This window comes from Etheostoma spectabile, unplaced genomic scaffold (assembly GCF_008692095.1).
Source record: "Etheostoma spectabile isolate EspeVRDwgs_2016 unplaced genomic scaffold, UIUC_Espe_1.0 scaffold00006419, whole genome shotgun sequence".
Classification (NCBI taxonomy): domain Eukaryota; kingdom Metazoa; phylum Chordata; class Actinopteri; order Perciformes; family Percidae; genus Etheostoma; species Etheostoma spectabile.
In genome coordinates, this window is record NW_022603378.1 from 35,890 (window position 1) to 43,150 (window position 7,261).

A 7,261-nucleotide genomic window follows, 5' to 3' on the forward strand; every position below is an offset into this window, starting at 1 on the left:
CTGTTCTCAACGGCCAACCTGGTTAAATAAAGGTTAAATACAAAAAAAAATTAAATGAAATGGATCTCTGCATCCACGCTAACGCTACATGCTAAACATACATAATAAGTTATAATAAGTTTTTATAATATTATTAAAAACACACCTAGCTAAATAATGCTAGCTAACTTCAGGCTTACCATCACTGACGGGCTACCTGTACAATCTGAAAACATGGCGGCCCGCTGGTGTTCAGGTACAAGTGAGACTTAATGTCTCGTGTTTTCTGGATTGTTATATAAATTATTTCTTATTTAACCATTTGTTTTAGGTTTTAGGATTAACTGGCTTTGTGAAATGTTATATTTTCATATTGATATGTTTTATGTTTATTTTGTGATTGATATTGATTGGATTTGTTTTATTAACTTAACGTTTTGAACACTAACCCATAAATGAAGGTAATGTATTTAAATGAGTGTTATGAAAACGCAAAAATCTTCTGAACCATTATTTATTTGTCTGTGTGTGTGTGTGTGTGTGTGTGTGTGTGTGTGTGTGTGTGTGTGTGTGTGTGTTCGTTACTTCAGCAGATGAAGGTCTCAAGTGAAGAACTCTTGCGAGAAATAGAGACTTGTTTTTCTGCGCTCAAATGCAACAATGAAATGATGCTAATTTCTTGTTTTCCACAGTTATAGTTGTCATAATGCTGAAAATCAGAAGACAGAAACTTTTTCAAAACAAATTTAAACAGCCAACACAAAGGTGAGATTTATGTTTTTATCAGAAATGTTTTCAAACTGTTTCTTCCACTTTTAGGAGAGAAAAGATTTCAGTGATGAAGACTATGATGGCAGTTTAATCTTCTTCATCTTCCAATTCATGCTCACTAAAGAAGCCTCAACACTGTTATTTGGATTAGTAATCTACATATTTCTTTGCTTTGAGCCTTACTCTGTTTAAATGGAGTGCACACATGTTAAAGTGATAAATAATCATTGTTCTGTTATATTAATCATCATATTTGGTTCTTTGTTACCAAGCTGCAGGGCCGGGCCTTCCTGGGGGAGAAAAGACAAGGCCTGCTTCTTCTTATTATTCTTGTTTAGGGTTTTACGGCAGTTGGCATCCTATTCGTTGCATTACTGCCTCCTACTGTTAATTACTTATCTATACTTTTCGTTTTATTATACTATTATTTTAGTAGACCAGTGTCTTTAAAAAATGCAAACATATATTTCCGTAGTTATGGAAACCCCACGTTCAAGAACATCTTTAAAACCTGAGTTCCACTGGTCCTAACATACGTAATCCTGCAAACATGACCCCTGTTTCTCGGATCAAGTTCCTGTACGACATCCGGACTTCCTCCACGGTCTCCATTTCCTCACGTAGACTCTCATGTCCAGTTGTTTTCCTATTTATAAAAAAACTAGTGTGACCAACCCTCAATTTACTGATAATGACTCGCTCCTTTCGGTTAGCCCCAGTGTTACCCACCCCTCCTACCTTATTTTATGTAATAAACGGCATACACACACACACACACAAACACACACACACACACACGGCTGGATAACTGCTGTAGCCTTGAGTGGCAAGCTTCAGTGGTGCAGTACAGTCACACGCAAAATTATGGATCTGCTGTAATATCATCACACCCCAAACCGCCATCGTCAGACTTTGCCTACAGAGAGTCAGAGTCTGTCGGATTTTTCTCCCTAAAAGAACGTTTTCCTCACCTTGAATACAAAATTGTGCATATTTAATGAGATATTACCTAATATGCATATTTCAACATACAAATTTCAAAAACTTGTAATAATTTTTTTCTATTCACCTGTAGTTTCTCGCCTTAAACACTAACGGGCCTTTGGTTATTTATTTAAGGGGCCACCAGAACAGTTTTGGGATGTTTTGTCAAAATAGACTCGACCCTCCCTTTGCCAGCGATTCATTTTTCTATGACCCTCCAAAGTGATTCAGAAAAAGGCATAACTTATGTACTGGTTTGCATGTGGCAAAGACATCCAGATAACCATTGCTTCTTTACAACCATGACACATGAGTTAACCTCTGCCATCTGATCTTACACATCTCACTCCACTGTTATGGTCGACATTTCAGTAGATTTACTCACTACCATGGAGACTAAATGCACACTTCCTGCATTACTGCATTACCTCAAATACTAAGGTACTCCTCTAATAAAATAATAGTAAATAATAGTAAAAATAATAAATAATAGTAAATAGTAAAAATTCTGTCTATAATAATAGCCACCTGTATATATATATTCATAGTACATATTCACCTGTAAACTCTGTAAACCATCAGTATATTATGTTCATTGTACATATCTGTAAAATTTCTACTTATAGTAATATCCACCGGTATAATATATTCACTACATTTCCAGCTGTATATCTTGCTCACAACACTTGTTATCTATATTTTATATTAATAGGACAAACCCATCTGTGAAATCCTGTTCATAATAGTATTAATTTCTATATTTATTATTCACTTATGAACCATTGTATATCCTGCACTTACTGCTATTGCACTTCTGGTTAGACCCAAACTGCATTTCGTTGCCTTGTACCTGTGTAATGACAATAAAGTTGAATCTCATCTAATCTAATCTAATCTAATAAACTAGTGTTTACATGAAATAAAAAATTGAACAAAGTATGCTAAGTAGGTGCCAGAAATCACATTTCCTTTAAATCTTTTGCTAGTGTGACCTAGTTTGACATTCATGCAAAAAAAAATAATCTTTGAAGCGGCTGAGAGTTTTTATTTTTAAAGCAGACTTTAAATTATATTCTAACAATTTAACAATTCACCATGAAATCCAATCGCGGCACGGCGGTCTTGGAGACGGTGGTGGAATGTCCCGGCACTTAAATTCAACTCAAATATAACAGAACAATCAGCGTTTGACCTACAGTCTGCTGAGATATCTCTCTAGATGCAGAAACAAAGGGCAATCACACCATAAACTTTTAGACGCGTTAATAAAGATCCGTATTTGGCCAGAATCCAATGACATGAAGACATTGTGACAGGGTTCCAGTAACACAATTAAAGTGCCCACATTATAATAAGATCAGGATCTGGGATTTGGGGTGTTTCAGTTTGTGTCTCTTGTGCTTCCACACGCATACAAACTTTAAATAAAAACATCTATGCTGTTTTGAGTAAGATACAGGTTTCTGAATTCATCCTACCATCAGTTTCTGGGTGAGCTGGTGAAAGTTGGCAGAGCCGTCTATGTCATCGGCCAAAACATTTTAATGTTTGCTCGCTTAGCTGCAAGCATGGACCGCCCTCATAATCTGCACTGACTAGCTGTAGTTACTGCGCATGGGACTCCCAACAAAGATGGAACAGAAGAGACTCTGTACCTTAAACAGAGAGCTCAACACAAAGGGTGAAAAGAGGAGCTTCAGCAATGTGTAGCACCACAAAAATATGCTGTTTTCTGAAAATTACACATAAACCTATTCTGGTACAACCTCAAAATGCAATTATGATCCTAAAAACTAGCAGAATAGAGGCACTTTAAACGTGGTATGGTCAATCTCAGGGCATTTGTCTATTCTTTATACTGTTTTATAAGTGGAAGCTTGTTCATATGAGAAATAGGACTGAGGTGTTGGCACAAGATTAGCATGGCATGTAGCCAAGGGCTGTTTGAACATGTGCTGTTTCAGTTGTAGAACAGGGCTGCCAACTCTCACGCATTGGCCGTGAGACACACGCATTTGACTGGTTTCACACGCGCACACGCCACACCCCCGATTTCTCACGCTGAAGTGTCAGCCCGGTCGGTCAAATTTATGAAAGATGAGTTTATCTATGTTTTTACCTGTTGAGCCACTTGTGATCGACTAGTTGTGCTTTCAGAGACCGTGAGGGGCTTAAGAGCGCTCCCTGTCTGTGGAATTTTCAAATTGTCGCAAAATGAGAACATTTTTTTCACGAGCCATCCCAGGTGCATTTCCCCTGCTTCAGGTATGAGCTCTGAGTATCACAGACCGTCCGGCGCTTCGTGTCCACTCTCTCTGTAACAATAGAGGTGAGCAGCGCGGCTGGTAGTGTAGCAACTTCAGTTCATTGTAGTGGACTCGCTCTGCTGGGGGCAGTGAGGCGTTGCATCCATGCGTAGACCTCCGATAAAGAGCAGCGTACGGACACCTCTAAACTCTGTCAGAGACCAGAGACCCAAATGGGCCTCTGCGTCTGTCAGACGGTATGAATGAGATCTACCATATCAGCGGAGGAATGACATGCACAGCAGACTGTATTACAACTCTCCACATCTCGGACACAGAGATGGGAGGAGTTATGTGCACAAAGTTGTAAATATGAGCAGAAATCTGGTGAAACACACCTGAGCTATACTAGCCTATATATACTATTATATATATATATATATATATATATATATATATATATATATATATATATATACGATACTGCAACGTTGGGCCACTATTGTGCATCTCTAACCTCTGCATCTCTAAATGTAACTGTAAATAATTAATTTGATGTTTTTTAAAATGAACAAATAGTCTTTATTTTCACAAAAAAGTAAAAACAGTAAGTGGGGCCAGAGGATGAGGGCCAAACATTACTGAGCCTTGGCACAAAGGTTAAAGGATTAGAACTTATGTAACTCAGTGGTTCTCATTCTTTAGAATTTCAGTGGTCTAAGTTGATCCCTCAACATTAATTTAACTTTGGGTCCCTGGTCCCTACACCAGAGACTCCTGGACCTGTTCACCACAGACCCAAATCTTCTCAGCTGTTGCTGACATATGCTACTGTCTCTTCATGTGGTTCATTATGTTTGGCACATTGTGTGGGTCAGTTCTTATATCATAAGAAGTTAATAATGTAAATGCTGAATGCCCTAAAACCTGTTGATACAACAACACAAAGGCTCCTAACCCTACCGTTTTGCACATATCATGTAAGACTTGATTTCTCCATTTTTTTTGCAAAAAAACTCTCCAGAAAGTGCCATTTAATGGTTTATTTTTCAACTTTTTTTCCTGGGGGGGCATACCCCCAGACCCCCCTAGGGAGTCCCCCATCCACCCACATATACCAAATACCAATTTAAACCCTAAAGGATAAAGACCAAAAGAAATTGCTTTGTACGCGGCAAAATATGGGTTGGCCCCCCCCAAATCTCACTCCAAGGTTTTTGGAAAAGTTGGCAGCCCTGGTAGAACCAGAATCCAATAATGCTGAAAGGATGACAGACTGAAGATATTAATATGTCTAGAGACACAGTGAGCAGGCAGCAGAGAACATGGCCTCATTAGCAAAGAAACAACCAACAACCAGACATAAACAGAGTTAGAAACTGGAATCAACAGCCAGCTTACCACTTGAGTTGACGTAACAATTTAGTGATGGTGAAGTGAAGAAGCAGGAGCTTCTACAGGCTGCTGGAGAGTTGAGTTGATGAGGTGCAGCTGCTATTCATGAGCAGTGCACAGGTGAAGACTGGCCACGCCCTTGACCAACACACACAGACAGAGGAGAGACAGTAACACAAGGGACTAGGGGAAATACACAAGCAACTGGAAATACTGCAGACCCACAACACATTGTTATGCATTCACTCTAGTGGCGACCCATTAAAACTGGGTCCACAAACCAGTTTGGGTCCCAGCCCTTTGGGAAAGACTAAATGAAACAATTACCTGTTAACCCTTGTGTGGTATTCAAAGTTTTACAAGAAGAAACATTGTCCAAGTTACATTTTTTCTACCTAAAAATCAGCGTCCTTTCCTTATTTCCTGTGATAAACATGTAGTCCTGACTCAATTGAGAACATTATTCTGGATATGACACATATTTTTCCATAGTGGATTTTTAACATGAATTATAATCTTATGACAAAAACAAATCCCACTTCCATTTGTAATTGTGTGCTAGTAGAGACTGACTGAACATATGTTATCCCAGCTGTTTGAAATTGAGATAAAGACAATATTTGTTAATAGATTATGAAGTAAACGGACAAGAGAGGGTCAGACAGTGAAGACAACACATTGATTAAATTAATCGCATAACACAGGCATGCTACTGAGCTAGCTTAGCACACAGCCCTGCCACCTGACCTGGCCGAACTTCACACACTCCCTGTGGCTGATTTTAAATGTTTTTTTCTTTTAAATGTTTTACTCTTTAATCATACTAATAACAGCAGTACAGCTGACATGATTTAGAGATCACTGAATGGTTTTTCTTTCTTCCAGAGAACTCATGTGGTGCTCCATCCTCAAGCTCCTGTGAAGCTGTTACCATGGCAATGTGAGTAACCCTAATGGTAGATGTGTAATGGAGGATGTGGAGAGCCGCCTCACTCAAAGAGGAGGGTTTACACACTCCTGGTTCTTTATTTTCACACTATTAAATAGTGAATACACTACATTATATTGGTCTGTTACACCGTACAAAAAACATATTTCCTATCCCAACTAAATGTTAGAATAGTACTACGTGAGTTCGTCAACAGATGTTTTCTGCAGATAAGTTAACTGTTTTGCCAGTTGTGTGTTGCAGGTGTGTTGGTGCGTTAAGAGTTTAGGAAAATTGTTAAAAGTATTGAAAAATTGTAAAACAAATACATTGTAAAAAAACTGTAAATGTTGCCTTTGCTGTTGACACACACTGTATCATATTCGCAGCAGACCGTAAACAGCAGTGAGATCATGAGCATACGTTTGGGGAAATGGAGATAAGACCTGGTGGATAACAGCTATACTAAGTAAAACAAAAGCCTTTTCAGCTATGTAACTAATATGTTTGGAAGGACTTTTACCAGATATGAAGAATTAAACAAGACTAGGTCAAAAATGAGTATTTGTCTGGACCATCTTCCATTGACACATTTTAGCCATTTATTATTATGTTACTACATACTACATTACTAGATCATTACATGAATACATTGCTAGCCTGTGATATATGTTTTTTTCAGTTCATGTTTTTGCTTTTATACAGGAATACTAACACCTCGTTGAAATATGAGGACATCATTTCCAAAAGTGTTCTGATCCAATCAGGATCTCCTGCTGTCTACCAGCTGAAACTGAAGAAAGAGAACATTGGATCTCTAAGAAAAGTTACTCTTGGTGAAAAGAATCCAAACAAGACAAACAAAACCATCTTACTTGTTGGTGAAACAGGAGCAGGAAAATCTACTCCATGCTTCAACACTACAGTAGATACAGTAGTGGAGGTTTCATTGGTACGA

The 7,261-nt window shown here is 38.3% G+C and overlaps 1 long non-coding RNA gene across 1 annotated transcript; it reads left to right on the top strand.

Moving 5' to 3' along the window:
- Positions 1–6,098: 6,098 nt before the first annotated feature.
- LOC116678085 (uncharacterized) lies at positions 6,099–7,160 on the top strand. Its single transcript, XR_004329158.1, has 2 exons — positions 6,099–6,315; positions 7,009–7,160. It is a non-coding gene; the product is annotated as an uncharacterized LOC116678085 (long non-coding RNA).
- Positions 7,161–7,261: the final 101 nt, after the last annotated feature.